This window comes from Xenopus laevis, chromosome 2S, assembly GCF_017654675.1.
Source record: "Xenopus laevis strain J_2021 chromosome 2S, Xenopus_laevis_v10.1, whole genome shotgun sequence".
In the NCBI taxonomy this organism is placed as follows: Eukaryota; Metazoa; Chordata; class Amphibia; order Anura; family Pipidae; genus Xenopus; species Xenopus laevis.
Genome location: NC_054374.1, coordinates 140,658,013 through 140,675,645, shown reverse-complemented (window position 1 = coordinate 140,675,645; position 17,633 = coordinate 140,658,013). Strand labels below are relative to the sequence as shown.

General features: G+C 38.8%; 1 protein-coding gene across 4 annotated transcripts in view; it reads right to left on the bottom strand.

Annotated features, from left to right (window-relative positions):
- The window catches only part of fndc3a.S (fibronectin type III domain containing 3A S homeolog), a 103,983-nt gene extending 88,152 nt beyond the window's left edge, over positions 1 to 15,831 (bottom strand). For 2 of the 4 annotated variants that reach the window (XM_018250177.2, XM_018250179.2), the window contains exons 1-2: positions 15,437 to 15,831; positions 3,786 to 3,916 (exon numbers count right to left, since the gene is read on the bottom strand). The gene's annotated coding sequence lies outside the window, so the exon portion shown is untranslated. The remainder of the gene's footprint in view (positions 1 to 3,785; positions 3,917 to 15,436) is intronic. The other 2 variants (XM_018250178.2, XM_018250176.2) reach the window with 1 other exon arrangement.
- Between the last annotated feature and the right edge of the window lie 1,802 nt (positions 15,832 to 17,633).

Here is a 17,633-nt window from a genome sequence, read left to right as displayed (position 1 = left end):
TCTGGTTAGCTTCCCATAGTTTGGCTGATGGGCTGATGGGGTGGGTGATATCACTCCAAATTGCAGTGCAGCAGTAAAGGGTGACTGAAGTTTATCAGAGCACAAGTCACATGACTGTGGGCACTTGTGAAACTGCATATATGTCTAGCCCTGTGTCAGATTTCAAAATTAAATATACAAATATCTGTTTGCTCTTTTGAAAAACAGATTTCAGCGCAGAAGTCTGCTGGAGCAGCACTATTAACTGATGCATGATGAAAAAAACATGACAGTATCCTTTTAAGAACAGCCTTGCAGCATTGAGTCCTTGGCTGGACTCCAGTCAGGGCAGTATCTGCAAGGACTTTGTGTGTTTGACCCATGTCTGTGTGGGTTTCTTCTGGGTACCCTTGATTCCTCTCACATTTCAAAAACATACAGGCAGGTTATCTGACTCCTGATAAAACTGACTCTAATGTAGAGTCCTGCAGTGGGTCGGGTACCCGCGGGTTACCAACAAAAACCTGCGGAACCCTCGGTTGCAGACAAAGGTTTTGGGAGCTGGTATAGACGCGGGTTGGCGGTTCTCCGGGTTGCGCTTCGGGTCGCGGGTCTTCTCAATAGCGGGTTTTACTCCTTTTTTTCTGATCACGCCTACTTCCGATGATGTCACTTCCGGTTTACAACAACAGCACTTCCTGTTTTACAATGACAGCACAATGACATCGTTGTTGCGGATAAGGTACTTGTGGGTCGGGTAGCGGGTAAGTATGCGGGTGCGGGTTGGGTTTAACAAATTGGTTCCGCGCAGGACTCTACCCTAATTTGTGTGAATGAGATAGGGATCTTGGATTATAAGCTTCACTAAGACAGGGACTGATGTGAATGATGTATAGTCTCTACTAAGCACAAAGGAAGACTTGGGCTATAAAAGAAGCACAAAAGAAAGATACTTTGGGGTATGAACATGTTGCTATGAGAAATGGAACTTGCTGATCTGGGTACCTCCACTGAGAGGGAGACTTTATAAAAATTATATCATTAATGTTTTGCTCCTTAGCATACCACACATGCTTCCTGTTCTCTCTCATGACCAAACAGGTCTTTTCTGTTAAAGCAGGGAACAGAGCACAGCATTTGCCTTTTGGACATTAAATGTCAAAGGGTGAATCCTGGAGAACCAGGACACAACATGTTTGCCTTGGCAAGACTAAAACATCTATGTGCAGATAAGACGTGAAATACTGTTCGCTCTGTAAGCAATAGGCAATAAATTACCTTAGTACTATGAGGCAATCAATTTCAGAGGTGTTTTACAGTAAGAAATGTACAGGTATGAGACCTGTTATGCAGAATGCTCGGGACATGGGGTTTTCCAGATAAGGGATATTTACATAATTTGGATCTCCATACTAGAAAATCATTTAAACATTAATTAAACCCAACAGGATTGTTTTGAATCCAATAAGGATTAATCATAACTTAGTTAGGATAAATTACAATGTACTGTTTTATTACTACAGAGAAAAGGGAAATACTTTAAAAAAAAAATTTAATTATTTGAGTATAATGAAGTCTATGGGAGACAACCTTTCCGTAATTAAGGTCTTTCTGGATAACGGGTTTCCGGATAACAGATCCAATACCTGTAATTGTTTTTAAGAATTTTTTGTTACGTTACAAAAGCAAAGTGCTATGCTAACTGTGGAGATCAAATTTAACCTGCCACCATAATCAATCATCATAGTCGTAAATAATATTTTTATAAGCATATTAACGTTACAATACAGATACACAGAACTTCATATGCATAAGTAACGTATAACACCCAGCTTTAATAATTCTAAATCACATGCTTGTATCAAACTCAAATTCAACGCTAGGAGCTACCCAAGAGTCCTTTAAAAAGTTCACACTCGCGACAAAGACTGACAATTCACTTAACCAAGGTCAGGGTTATAGTCATAATTCTCTCTAAATGTAGTAATGCATCTAATCCAGGATTGAGTCCGAGATTTGGCCAATTTCAGCATGATTAGGCCAAATCTAAGCGTCTGGTCAAACTAAATCCAAATCATTAAAATGAGAAGACTTTTAGGGGCAAATTCACTAAGATGCGAAGTTGCGCCAGGCGCAACTTCGCTGCACTTCGCCGCACTTCGCCAGGCGTAGTTTCGCCAGCGGTTCGCAAATTCACTAAAATCCAAAGTTGCGCACAGGGGTAGCGTAAGGTTGCGGAGTTGCGCTAGCGTTGTTTCGCTATATAAAGCGAAGTTGCGCTAGCGAAGGCTAATTTGCATACGGCGCGAAATTCAAATTTCAATGGAGGAACACGTATCTGCACTACAAATGCCTAGAAAACCTTCAAATCTGCAAATAAAAATTTTTTTTTTGCCCTACACATGTGCCCACTGTCTAGGTAAGTTGCCATGAGTCAGGAAATGTAGGGGGGAGGAAGGGGAGCCCCAAATATTTTTCGATCTTTTTCAGCCTATCAGCCATCATGTAGAAAACACGCCAGCGTTTTTTGGGACTTAGAAAAAATTTTGACTTTTTTTTTAAACAATCCCTATCTACTCTATTGCGCTTCGCCAGGTCTGAGGTGGCGAAGGAAGTCTAGCGTAAAAGGTAGCGTTCGCTACACTGCGCAAGTTAGTGAATTTGCGTAGTTTTGTCACTAGCGCAGATTTGCCTGGCGTAAGGTTGCGAAGTAACACTAGCGAAACTACGCCAGCGTTCGTTAGTGAATTTGCGCAGTAGCGAAAATGCCCAACGCTAGCGAATTAACGCTAGCGTTCGGCGCTTCGCGCGTTAGTGAATTTGCCCCTTAGTCTCACGAACAAGGAAACTGTGTTTTATATGTCACACATTTCTATTTAACCCTTCCTTGCCTTAATGTACATTTGCATTCCATTATGGATTTTTCTGAAGCCTTCATGAAAGATACCAAATACCAAAATAGTGGGTTTGGTACATCCCTACTAACATGTACACCATGTGCCTTTTTTTTCATGACACAACGTATATCTAAAATTCCAATGCCTTGGAATGGGGAGGCAGCAGTTGTGGTCTACCAATATATAAGATACTAAATTAACCAACACAATTCACAAATCACGATTGTGGTTTGTGGGAAATAGAAAGAGGCACTCGCACGTAGCGAGTTTAATTTTTTGACCACACTCCTTTCTTTGGCCACTAATTACCATGTTTTACAAAATTTGGCAGGTTATGAAAGTTTGAACACATTTATGTGTTTTTTATGTGATTTTAATGTGTTATTGCTAATGAAGGTGAATTGCCCTTTAAACTGCAAGTCACAGTTTCCCCAAGAGACCAGCTTAACTTAAATTGTTATAATTGCTTCTTTGCTTATCTTAAAGTGTTACAAAAGTATCAAAGTGCATCTGCTGAGTGTTCTGGCCTCTCTGCCAAAAGCCAATTAAGTTACAAACATTGTATCTTTTCTGGCTGTTCCGTGCAGGAGATCAAAGAGAAAGCCGGGACATTTCAGTAACAATCGATACTGCGGGTTGAGCTGTCAAAATCGTGACTGTGCCACGAAAAACGAGACAGTTGTGAGGTATGGTTACCGTAATGGCTGATTAAGTTAATAGTCCATTGTTAAATTAGTAGCCAAGATTATATAGAACCCTGCTACCCCTTGTATTTATTTTGCTATTATACTAATCAGTGAATATTTTAGTAAGCAACTCATTTGTATGGATTCTGTCTGAGCAATGATTACCTGAAATATTGATTGATATAAAAGACCAAGCAAGATTTCTCATTTGGGTGCTACTTACACATGACTTAAAATTACATTTCCTATACTGAGTGATCAGTAATGGCTGCTGTATTCGGAAGTGCAGACCCCGCGATCAGTATGATACATGAATGGTGATTGCAGTGGCAAAGGGCATTCACCACAGAATACCTGAATAACAAAATATACAAAAAAAATATTTTTAGCGCAAAGAATGTAAACCGATCATGCTTCTAATAATATTCTTTTCCATTCATCAAAAATAATGAGTGATATTGACACAATTGATTACATACAGGCTAATGGTACACATAGAAAACAGAGAACGGAAGAGTAAACCTGTGAGCTGGAAACAATTATCTATGGAACTTGGACTAACTGCTGAGCAGTATTCAGCCAACACTGCTTTCCCAAATTGCAATTAACATTTTTCATTCACGTATACTGTAAAGCTGCTTATACTTACTTTCATTATTATACAAAATATTATTTCTTTATAATTTGGGTAGACATCCACTTTAAGTATTATTATTATTATACATGTATTTATAAAGATTCAACATATTCTGCAATGCTGTACAATAAAAGTATTTATATTCCGAGAATACAGAATTATATACAAAGCAAACAGTAACTGATACAAGAGGTGAAGAGAGCTCTGTCCAAAAGAGCTTAAATAATTTTACTCCTTATACAGATTTTTATGAGTTTTGGAAATAAACTCAATGTTTAACAAGATAAAAGCACATTATAGTTTAATGTATACAGAACCCCATAATATTTAGGTTCTAATGGCTCTTTAATTCTCTTTTTCTGGAGCATCCATTATTTGGGTATTACCTCTAATATCTTCCAAACTGTTTATTTGAACATAGTATGAATTCATGTGCATTTATTTAAGCTTGTAACTCTGGACAGACACTGATGACTAATTCTGTTTCCATCATAGCTCTAATTAAACTATGGAGTGTTCCTCAATACATTAAGCACATGTAAAAGAAGTAAGATACATGCTTTTTATGTGAAATATACTGTATTGTATAACAATCTATTATAGACACAAATAAAAACGTAATAATAAAAATGTAACAAATTGCAGTAAAAGCCCTAAACTGCAGTAAAGTGCATAGAGCTTCTGTATGCATTCCCATGTACAGCAGTTCTGTGTACTAAAATAATTCATACCACTAGAGCACCCGTTAAATTGGCCATAGATGTAAAGATTTTTAAAAGATCTTTTCGTTATCGCGAGACTAAGATTATCTTGAAATGATCGTTTAAATGTACGATTTGTCCATCAACTGAAAGGACCATTTCAAGCGATGTCTAGTTGAAGCCAGGAAAACTGAGGATAGCTGTGGCCCTGCAAACATAAGGTCCCCATAGACGCAAAGATTTTTCTTTGGTGAACGATCGATTTTGTGCAAACCAGCCAATCCGTCAAATTATCGGAATCAAACGATTATGATTTTTTGTCCGACATCTGTCAGAAAATTGATCGGGCAGGTTAAAAAAATGTCATCAGTCACAGTCAAAGCCATCTATGTTTGCAGGGCCAAGCAGGCAACTACCCTCAGTTTTCCTGGCTTCTACGAGACAATATCACTTGAAATGGTCTTTTTAGTTGATGGACAAATCGTACATTTAGGGGCACATTTACCTAGGGTCGAATATCGAGGGTTAATTAACCCTCGATATTCGACTGTTGAAGTAAAAAGATTTTGCGCTATTCCTACGATCGAAGGAATAATCGTTCAATCGAACGATTAAATCCTTCAAATCGAACGATTCGAAGGATTTAAATCCATTGTAGGAAGCCTATGTGGACCTTCCCCATAGGCTAACATTGGCCTCGATAGGTTTTAGGTGGTGAACTAGGGGGTCGAAGAATTTTTTAAAGAGACAGTACTTCGACTATCGAATGGTCGAATAGTCGAACGATTTTTCGTTCGATTCGAAGTCGAAGGTCGTAGTAGAAGGTCAAAGTAGCCCATTCGATGGTCGAAGTAGCCAAAAAAAACATTTGAAATTCGAACTATTTTTCCTCTATTCCTTCACTCGAACTAAGTAAATGGGCCCCTTAAACTATCATTTCAAGATAATCTTGGTCTCATGATAACGAAAAGATCTTTTAAATATCTTTACATCAATGGCCAGCTATAGATTTCACTGTGACTGATGAAAATTTTTTAAGATGGCCAATCAATTTTCTGACAGATGTTGGATGAAAAATTGTAAGATGTACGATTGTTCGATTCCCACTAACTTCACAATAATTTGACGGATTTGTTGGATTGCACTAAAATCTGTCGTTCATCAAAGAAAAATCTTTGTGTCTATGGGGACCTTTAGTCTTCTACCTTTTCTCACATGATGCACTGGCCCGAAATGGTGGCATTTAGGGGTCATCTATAAGGGCCAGCTGCTTATGAGTGCATGCATGATCAGTATACTGCACCTTTATGTGGATGGGCTGGGGTAGCGTATACTCCAGAAAGTGGTGCAAAATCCCACAAAACCATAAATGAAAATAAATCCAGATTATGAAGACTCGCGATGGGAAAATATAATCCAAACCCAGCAAAAACTAGCCATTATTTAAAAAAAGGTCCAAATCAACACCTGCAACATAAAGCATCATATCTCGCACACTCAAAACGACATAAAAAAAAATCAAATGATAAATATAAATGCCAAAACTGCCCGATTGCTGTTTTAGCCTATGGGGGACCTCCTAGAAGCTATTTGGAGTCAATTGGTTGAATCGAATGCGCTATTACTTAGATTTGTATTTGAATGAAAACAGACCTATTTGAATGAAAACGGACCTATTCAGCCAAAAAAAACCTTGATTGATTTAATTTCGATTGGTCTATTTGAATTCGAATTTTGAAGTTTTGCAAATTCGAAATTCGACCCTTGATAAATCTGCCCCAAGTATGCCTAAGAATTTATATTGCTGATACTTTAGCCCCTGCAAACAAGATCCTCTGTTTGTGTTTCATTTGCTGTAAAAGCCCCCAAACAGTGATGGGCCAAATCAGGTTAATCAAATAATTGTCTCCTGGACTATTCAAACCTGTTGGGAGAGAACGGCATCAACAGCTTGATGTGACCCCTGCCTGATTTGTAAAAGGTTCCATAATATTGACTCAAAAATTGCACTGTACAGGCAATTATCTGTCATCATATAACTACATACTTGGGGACAAAGAAAGTATCATAAATATGAATGCCACAGATTTTCTTAATAGTTGGATAATGCAAATGCATATGATTACTTTGTGATGAACAATGCATTACAATTTCATGGATAAAGCTTTGGTGCCTGCAAATATAACACAGTGGGCCACATTTATCAATACTGGGCAAATTTGCAGTTACCCATAGCAATCAATCACAGCTGCAAGGAATTTGATTGGCAGGGGTTACTGCCCATGGGCGAATTTGCCCAGTGTTGATAAATGACCGAGTGCAAAACACTCACAGCAAGGCAACCCATAGATTAGAGACCGAGAGAGAGAGACTGAGAGAAAGAGACAGAGAGAAAGAGAGTCATAAATATTGCTTTTTAAAATATATAATATATATCAAACTACAGCCTAATATAAATTATAAATAATAATAATAATAATATTGCCCTCCTGTTGCCTTGGATAGATGCAACTTTGCAGTTGGGTATTTATTAACGTTCAAATTAAAAAAATTTCAACACATCAAATGTTTACGCTAAAACTTGGGAATTCCAAGTGTGCTTTTTTAAAAACATGTTTGTACGATATTTATTAAGCGTAAAAAATTTGTAACGCTCATATTTAAAACTTCGCCAATTAAAGCCGAGTTCATGTTGACGTCAATGGGAAACATATATGGCAATTTTAAGGCATTTTTTTAATGCAAGTTTTTCAAACATTTTCACCCACTGGAAACGATAGAGTAAAAATTCAAGATATTCAAATTTTCTTTCAAATTTTTTATATTCAGATGTTTTAATAAATAAGCAAGCATTCAAATTTTTGCAAATTCAAGCTTATTCAAAGTAGAAAAAAAACTTAGCATTCCACAAATTTGAATTTTGATGAAACAACGCTAGAAAATAAACCTTTATATTCCTATTGACGATATCCATCTGTCTTATTTCTGAAAATACAATATATCTTGCTAAAATTGTCCTATTTTATATCAGCAAAGTTTTCAGTTCTAGAAGTCTGTAGAGAGCCATCCCTCAAATAAACTGCCCTTTTCAGCTCCTGCCATGTTGATACCATGTTGATCATTCGGAAAAATGCTGTAGAGGCTCCAGACAAGAAGAGGTGGCTGGGAAAATAATTCACAAAAAAACAAACCCTTAAAAGTTGTTGTTCAACTTCCGTTCAGCTGTTTTCAGATTGTTCACCAGAAATAAAGACTTTTTCAGTGGCTTTCCATTTGTTAATGTTTTTCTAGAATTGCTGACTGGTGTTTCAGTCTAGCAGCTCAATAATTCAGGAAGGCTGTTACAATTTGCTACATTAGTTGATACAGAATCAGTAGCATCTATGGAATGTTATTAGTTATAGTGGCTGCCTGTAATGAAACTCTAAGATTCTGCTCAGTAGGGCAAAAGATAAAAAGATTAAAAAAAATGTACAACTAACATTAAAAGAGAAGGAAAGGTTATAAAACCTGATCAGAAAGGTCCACCTAAATATACCAGTAAACCCTCAAAGTAATGCTGCTCTGAGTCCTCTGTCAAAAGAAACACAACATTTTTTTTCCTTCTATTGTGTCCTTCTGTATCAGCCTTCATCTTAAACCTCCTTGCCCCAGGCGTGAGCATGCTCAGTTTGCTCCTCTTAACCCCCTCCCCCTTCTCTGCTGTAATCTGAGCCCAGAGCTATAAGTGAGCAGGGAGAGACTCAGGCAGGAAGTGATGTCACACCAAGCTAATACTGCAGCTGCTATCCTAAACAAACAGAGACCTTCTATAGTTTTTTACTCAGGTATGGTAAAAAAATTCTACAGAATAAATATAGCATTCTAGCTTGCACTATTGCAGCTAAACTATTGGCAATAAAATACCTCCGTAGCTTTCCTTCTCCTTTAAATATAAAGATTGGAACACTATACAGATTTGCTGGCCTCCCCAGAGCTGCTACAGAAAGACATAAGAAGGTGAGAAATTAAACATTAAACTTAAATATTAGAAAAATGGTCACGAATAGAAAGTATTTTTTTATAAAAAAGTCTTTATTTCTGGTGAACTATCTATAAACAACTGAACTGAAAAAAGTGTTGGAAGGAGAACATCCCCTTAAAGGTGGGCATATGTGTTAATATTGGACACCAACACCCTCAGACGAGTCTGCATGAACAGACAGTTTGGCCTTAGTGCTAAAGATAATAATGGGCTCACTCAACTGATTCCAGTACAAACAAAATCTAACAAAATAACTATGTAGAGAGACAGGATTTCTGATGATTTTAATAGAGTGAGCTCGGATACATCTTCTTGGCAAAAGGAGTTCCCCCTATAAGATATATTGGATCATTCATCTGACACCCAACTCCTGCATGAAGACAGAATGAAGAGAAACAGATGCTGAGAGAGGGATAGTGAAGATAAACTTGATTATTTCAGAAACAGTACACAATTTTTAGTTGATTGTATTTAGAAAGTTTCTTGTTTCAGTATGCTGGAGCTTATATTAAATTTTAATTTCCATGATAGTTCCCCTTTAAGTGGTTTGTAACATATTCTCTTATCAGATCAAAAGAAATACTGGCAATACAACACTGTAAAGGGACATGTTTGTTATCAGTGAGAACAAAGAGTTAAATAACGTAAACGATTTCCAGCTCATAGCGTTGTTCCCTTCTGTTCCCAATTTCTGAAAAATCACATGCCTTGAGGCCTTTCAAAACAATCAGCAGTAAACGAAACTGTACAGAGGAAAGGCTCAGGTTCTTGGCTAAACCACGAAAAAGCTAACCGATTCTTATATTTTATTTACAGATCAACTGCATTAAGTAGAACTTGCTGTCTAGCATTTCTGTGGGTGATGCCCATCCTGCAGCTTCAGCTTTCAGTCACTATACCAACCAATAATGGGGTGGGCTTGCCATGTTTTATAAGAAACTGCAACTGTTCTCCATGCGAGTGCCAAGTCTCCATGTCTAGGGGGCAGATTTACTAAGCTCGAGTGATGGTTCGAATTTCAAAAAGTTCAAATTTCGAAGTAAATTTTTGGGTACTTTGACCATCGAATAGGCTATATTCGACTTTGATTCGAACGATTCAAAGTCAAAATCATTCGACTATTTGATAATCGAAGTACTGTCTCTTTAAAAAAAACTTCGACTTCATACTTCGCCAAATTAAAGCTACCGAAGTGCAATGCTAGCCTATGGGGGACCTTCCAGAGCACTTTTCTACGTTTTTTTTGGTCGAATAAAAATCCTTCGATCGATTGATAAAAATTGTTCGAATCGTTCGTTTTTTGTTGTTGTTTCTTTAAAGGAGTACTTAAGTAAGTAATTCATTATAAAAATGAATCTGCCACGCTACAGGTGATGAAAAATTTTGACCACATACATTTTATGACCACACCCCCTAATTATCAAGCCCATTTTACAAAATTTGGCAGGTTATTAAAGTTTGAAGAAATTTCTGGGAGTTTTAGCACCATGTTTTAGGTATTATAACTAGGGATGCATAGAATCCACTATTTTGGATTCGGCCAAAGCCCCCGAATCCTTTGCGAAAGATTCGGCCAAATACCAAATCCAAATTCTAATTTGCATATTCAAATTAGGGGTGGGAAGGGGAAAACTTTTTTTACTTTCTCGTTTTGTGACAAAAAGTCATGCAATTTCCCTTCCCTCCCCTAACTTGCATATGCAAAGTAGGATTCGGTTTGGCCGGGCAGAAGGATTCGGCCGAATCCTGCTGAAAAAAGCTGAATCCTAGCAGGACCTAGAAGCGAATCCTGGATTCGGTGCATCCCTAGTTATAACAGTTTTGCTAATGAAGCTGAAATTGCCCTTTAAACTGCTAATCTCTGTTCTCCCAAGAGACATGTTTATCTTAAAAGTTACAATTGTATCTTTGCTTATCTTAAATTGTTACAAATCTATTGAAGTTCAGCTGCTCAATGTACTGGGCTCTGCCAAAAAGCCTCACAATTTTAATTAAGTTTCAGAAACTTTGTATACTTTTCAGGCGTTGCTACAGGAGACGAAATAGAAACTAGGGACATTTTAGTAAGAAACCTGGGACAGTGAGCTGAGCTGTTTAGTTGTTTAGAATTGGCCGTTCTATAAAATAATAAAAGTTACTTTAAAGGTGAACCACCCCTTTAATGAAACCCAGGAATTCTGCTCAACAGGGACAAAAACAACAATTGTATCAACTAAATGTATTAATTTAAAACTGTTAAAGAGTCGGCGACCCCCCCCCAAGAGCTGTTAGAATTTTAAAAATGATAAGTTACACTTCAACATTAGAAAAACGGTCACAAGCCCTATTCCCTGAACTAATATACCACAAGAGGTTATACTGATCCTTTAACATTGCTGCCTTAAAGCACAGGAGTCTTTAGGTTCAACCAGGGATTGTCTTTGTTTTATCCTCATCTATCTGCCTTTACTTCGAGTTCCAGTTTCTGCCAACAGCATAAAAACATTGCAGGATCAGTAATGGTTCAGGATACTAAGGCAAAGGAGAATGTAAGTGTATTTAAAGGAACAGTTAAAGGAAGGAACAGTAACATCAAAAAATGAAAGTGTTTTAAAGTACTTAAAATATAATGCAGTATTTCCCTGCACTGTAAAACTGCTATGTTTGCTTCAGAAACTACTATTCATTATATAAATAAGCTGCTGTGTAGCATGGGGGCAGCCATTCAAATGAGAAAAGGTTACACAGCAGATAAGCTCTGTAGAACATAGTGGTGGTGTTATCTGTTATCCACTATTTAACCTGTGCCATATAGCCTTTTTTCAGTTTCCACCATTGCTACACAGCAGCTTGTGTATACGAACTATAGTAGTGTTTCTGAAGCAAACACATCAGTTTTACTAGTGCAGGGCAAAACTACATGGTATTTTCATTACTTTAAAACACTTTCATTTTTTGCTGTTACTGTTCCTTTAACCTGACAGCAGAAGAACTCATCATGGATACTGTAACAGCATTTGTCATAGCAACAAATACGTCAAATCAGTGTAGCAGACTTCATTAAGGATTATGGCATATGGCACAATTCAGGTGTGTTTATGGCCCAGGTGTTTTGTAGCTCCCTGGGCTGGGGCAACAATCACCTTCCAAGAAAGTGCATCTCATTTTTAAGTGAATGAGGGGGTCAGCATGTTGATCCCTACCAAGAGAGCTACAAAACACCTGGTATAAGCAAATACAACAAATAATCAACCTGCAGCAACCCTTGCACCTGCTACAACAGCAACAATAGCAACAATATAATAGCAGCAATAAAATGAACAGCCCTAAGGAAAAAAAGTATAGATATATGCATAACAATATTAATTATAACCAAAGTGGTCTAAGATACACCAACAATCAGGAAAAGACCCTTCAGCACTGTGCTACTTTTTACAGGGCCATTAACATATTCTTCTCTGTATTTGTGGAAAATCTGTAATAGCCCTTTTATCTTATGTATGTATATATCAAGTTGGCATGATAGTAACCTCCCTATCCTTAAGAGTGTGTGTATATTTTTATATATCCCTATTGGCTTACCTTCTATAAATAATTTATAATTATACGGGAAGCCTTCTGTGGTATATAATAATATACAGGGGAGTGGTGCAGCTGTAAAAGGTTTGTGCTTTGAGGTTTGGAAATTTGGCCGAATTCCCAGGTCACGGCTATGTGAACTTTGGGAGATTTACATTCCCATGCCTTGGGCGCCAAATTTTTAAAATGCAAGCAGTAAGAGTCAGGAGCAGTGGCAATGTAATTAAAATGACCCATATATTTTATATATGTTAAAAATATATAGTTATATATATAGTCCCACTGTTGTAGTATGAGTTTTTGAGAGAGTCAATACACCTGTCTACAGATGTATAGGACCTGTTAGCCAGAATATGTGGTACCTGGGGTTTTCCAGATAAGGGGTCTTTCTGTAATTTGGATCTCCTATATCTTAAGTCTAATAAAAGAAAATCACAAACTCAATAGGATTGTTCTGCCTCCAATATGATTTATTTAATCGGGATCAAGTAGAAAGTACTGTTTTGTTATTACAAAGAAAAGGGGGATCATTTTAATTATTTGATTTAAGTGGGTCCTATGGGAGACGGCTACCTGTAATTCAGAGCTTCCTGGATAAATGGTTTCCGCATAATGGATCCTAACAATACTGAAATTATGGCAATACAACATGATACTCTGAGTTTAATTTCCCAAAAGCTGGTTGTGCCATTGTTTACATCATACTGCCCCAGACATTATCTTGTCCAAAAATGACCAATAATATTTGTGTGTACCTGTGCTCCACAGTGCAAGAAACAGGTCATTCAGGAAAGTGATTGTTTAACAAACCAGTACACTTTTTCTGTCGTGTAAATCAAATACTTGCCCCCCAAATATATTTTATTTATACAACAAAAAATGGACGCAGATGCAGAACCTACAAAAGTCTCCACTGTCAGTAAACACCACTAACATACAGACTTCTGGAAACAAAGTTGTTGCCAGAAATGGACAAAAAAAGGCAACATTATGGATGTAACACTGAACCATTTGTCAGGTTATTAAGTCAACATGAATACAGGTATAGGATCTGTTATCTGGAATGCCTGGTATATGGGGTTTTCTAAAGAAGGGATCTTTATGTCATTTAGATCACCATACCCTAAATCTGCCACCATTGGTTATGCCACCAAGATGGACAACTCCCCACTATGAAAATGCTATACACAATTTGTCCCTGATTTTGGTCCAAATGGGCAGCCACCCTCAGTTTTCCTGGCAATATCGCTTGAAATGGTCTTTTTAGTTGATGGACAAATCATACATTTAAACGATCGTTGCGAGATAATCGTGGTCTCACGATAACGAAAAGATCTTTTAAAAATCTTTACATCTACGGCCAGCTTAACTGTCAATGAATTTTCTAACACCCAACTGCTGCATGAAGACAGAATGAAGAGAAACAGATGCCGAGAGAGGGATAGTGAAGATAAACTTGAGTATTTCAAAAACGATGCAGAATATTTAATGGACTGTATTTACAAAGTTTCTTATTTCAGTATGCTGAAGCTTATATTAAATTTTCATTTTCACAATAGTTCCCTTTCACCTAGAACTATGTGCATCTACATGCACAGCAATTTTTGCCAACGTGCAGTTTTTGCAGACAATAAGGCAGCCAAGGATTTACCTTGATCGGTCGCATTAGTTATTATAAATCTGTGCAGCAACTACAGCGATCAAACTGCTGTGTGAAATTGCCCTTATATATCAGTGTATAGGGATGGCCCATATGAATAATGGAAGAGCACCTATAGCTATTTGCCTACATAAACATTTTTGTTGTTGTTCCTACTTTTCCTATCTGAATTTAACACAATCAAAAAACGCTTGATATTCCATGGCGAGTAAAGCTGGCCCTAGACGCAAAGGTTCGATTGTGCGAATCAACGTTTCGTGCAATTTTCGGCAGTGTGTGGAGTGTCCCGACATTTTTCGTGAGATGCCGATCTGTTGTTCAGTTGATCGGACAGGTAAGAAAATTTCGGTCGGCTGCCGATAATATCTCTGCGCGTATTGCCGATCTGACGATATCAGTGGGAGACTATCACTAGCTTTTGACATAACTTTCATATTGTCAGGGGCAGAACATTGGCTGATCTGTTCTTTTACTACTTTACATGATCTGAATGGTCAGTGGCAGGTCGGGAGATGCACTGATCGATTGTTCGTCCGATATGAAGGTAAATCTATGCCCAGCTTTAAGCTTGCCATAGACGCAACGATCCAATCGTACGAATCGTGGATTCGTACGATTTTTGAACAGTGTGTGGAGATTCCCGAAATTTTTCATCCGGCGGAGATCAGTCGTTTGGTCGATCGGACAGGTTAGAAAATTTCTGTCGGCTGCCGATAATATCTCTGCATGTATTGCCGATCATACGATTTTCAGAGGGAGACTGTCACTAGTTTTGGTTGGACATAGATATTGTACAAGTGCTGTCAGGGGCAGAACATCGGCTCATCTGTTCTTTTACTACTTTATTTGATGGGAATGGTAAGACTTTGATCTGAATGGTTAGTGGCGGGTCGGGAGATGGGAAAGTCCAATCGTATGTTGATTCGTACGATCAGATCTTTGCGTCTATGGCCAGCTTTAGACTTCTCTCCCGTAATAAAAGTGAAAGTGCTGAAAAGACATTTATTAAAAAAAAAAAAAAAAAAAAGACCACCCCCAATCCCCATTTATTAAAAAAAGGGACCCCCACCCCTTAGCTGTCACGTGATCAAAGCCAGTCAGGAATGAACACAATGTTGCCTTGGCAGTCAAGTGAGGAATTTCACCAGATCAATAATGAGAGGAGCACTGACAGACAGACATATATATATATATTCACATAACAAAGGGACAGATGAATGGACCACCACACAAGCCACAACACAAAGCCAGACGTATGACAGAAGCAACAAGTGCACTGGCTGCTGACACTCACCCCCTATAAATCCTGCGCTCTGGGTTTCAGCTCCTCCACGTACTTGACGCTTTCCAGTCACAGCATCCAGGGCTGAGGTAATTCTAGTCCCGATTTCCCGGTAGCTCCCGCCCCATCATTCAGGTCATGGGGGCGGCGGATAACGAGATGCTTCTGCTTTGGCAACTCTTAGTGCCTGCGAGTGAGACTTTAGCAGCAAAGCTCAACACTGCCCCCGCTGCAGTATCCGTGCTGTTCCTCAGCTCCAGAGGAAAAGCAGCTGTGGCGCATGTGGGCTGTAAAGAGGCAAGCGACGCTGACAGGGACCAGCTGATATTATGCAGAAGCTCCAGCGCAGTACTCAGGTACTAGGAGATCCCGTGACGTCACTGCGCATGACGCAGAGATTCCCCTTTGACGCCGCACGCTGGGACAGTTCCATGAACGCAGAGTGGGAGGCACGAAGATTTATTACGCCCACACAAACCGTGTAGGTGTTCCCAAGACAGGATAGTTGCTGGCCGAGCTGATCGATGATATCTTGGAGTGGCTAGTTCGTCAGCCTGCAGCGCGGTACAATAATACTTTCAAGGGATACTGTCATGGGAAAAAAAATTCTTTAAAACGCATTCTGATCCAGCAGAATTCTGCATTGAAATCCGTTTCTAAAACAGATTTTTTTTTTATATCTAGTTTTGAAATCTGGGGCTAGACAAATTCTCATTTTCCCAGCTGCCCCCAGTCATGTGACTTGTGCTCTGATAAACTTTGGTCACTCTTTACTGCTGTCATGGCCAGATTTACATAGCAGGCACCCTTAGGCCCACTGACATTCGGGGCCCCTGTACCTCCCAACATTTTGGAAATAAAAATAGGGACAAAAAAGTTGCTGTGTGTAGCTAGGGTTGCCACCTTTTGCTAAATTTTTTACCGGCTGGTGGAGGGCAGGTACAAAAAGGGGTGGGTGTGATGCCAAAGTGGGTGGGGTTATGTTGTAAAGGGGAGGGGCCACGGCCAGGACAAAAACGGAGGATAAAAATCTATGTTTACAGGGGATTGGGGGCGGGCAGAGGGGTCTTTTTAAGGGTATTACAAATTTACCGGCAGTTACATTGCCGGTAAATTTGTAATACCGGCCCCGGCCTTGGCAGCCGTTTTACCGGCTAGGCGGGTAAAATACTGGCTGGGTGGCAACACTATGTGTAGCGCCCATTTATGTGGCCACACTCCCTAATTACCATGTTTATTTTACAGAATTTGGCAAGTTGCGAAAGTTTGAACATATTTATGAGGGTTTTTTTTAGTTATTACAGTTTTGCTAATAAAGATGAATTGCCCTTTAAGCTGTGAGTCTAACATTTCCCAAGGGATCTGTTATCTTATATTGTTACAATTACTTATTTGCTTATCTCGAAATAGTTACAAAAGTATCTTATCTGCTGCTGTGGCTGTACTGGGCTCTCTGCCAAAAGCCAATTAAGTTAGAAACCTTTGTTTCTTTTTCTGCCTGTTTAGTGCAGAGAAAATGGGACTTTCCAGTACAAACGAGGCAATGCGGGTTGAGCTGTCAAAAGAGGGACTGTCCCTATAAAAACGGGACAGTTGGGAGGTATGCCTGTCCCCTCCCTTTTATTCATGCAAATTTTTATCATCGGGACCAGAGCAATGGGAAATTTAAAGGAAAAGTTCAGTGTGAAAATAAAAACTGTGTAAATAGATAGGCTGTGCAAAATAAAAAATATTTCTAATATAGTTAGTTAGCCAAAAATGTAATGTATAAAGGCTGGAGTGAACAGATGTCTAATAAAACAGCCAGAATCCAACGTCCTGCTTTTCAGCTCTATAACTCTGAGTTAGTCAGCGACTTGAAGGGGGACCACATGGTACATTTCTGTTCAGTGAGTTTGTAATTGATCCTCAACATTCAGCTCAGATTCAAAAGCAACAGATATGACCCATGTGGCCCCCTCTCAAGTCTCTGATTGGTTACTGCCTGGTAACCAGGGTAATCAGTCAGTGTAAACCAAGAGAGCTGAAAAGCAGGAAGTAGTGTTCTGACTGACATGTTATACATCCAGAAAAAAAGGGGGGTTCACCTCGCACACCCTGGCCTTCAGGAACTCTGCCGGGTGCTCAAATACCTGGGGGGATCGGCACCCCCCTAGAGCAATGATCAAAGGAAAAAAGGCAATGGCACACCAGGCACGATCAAGCAGGG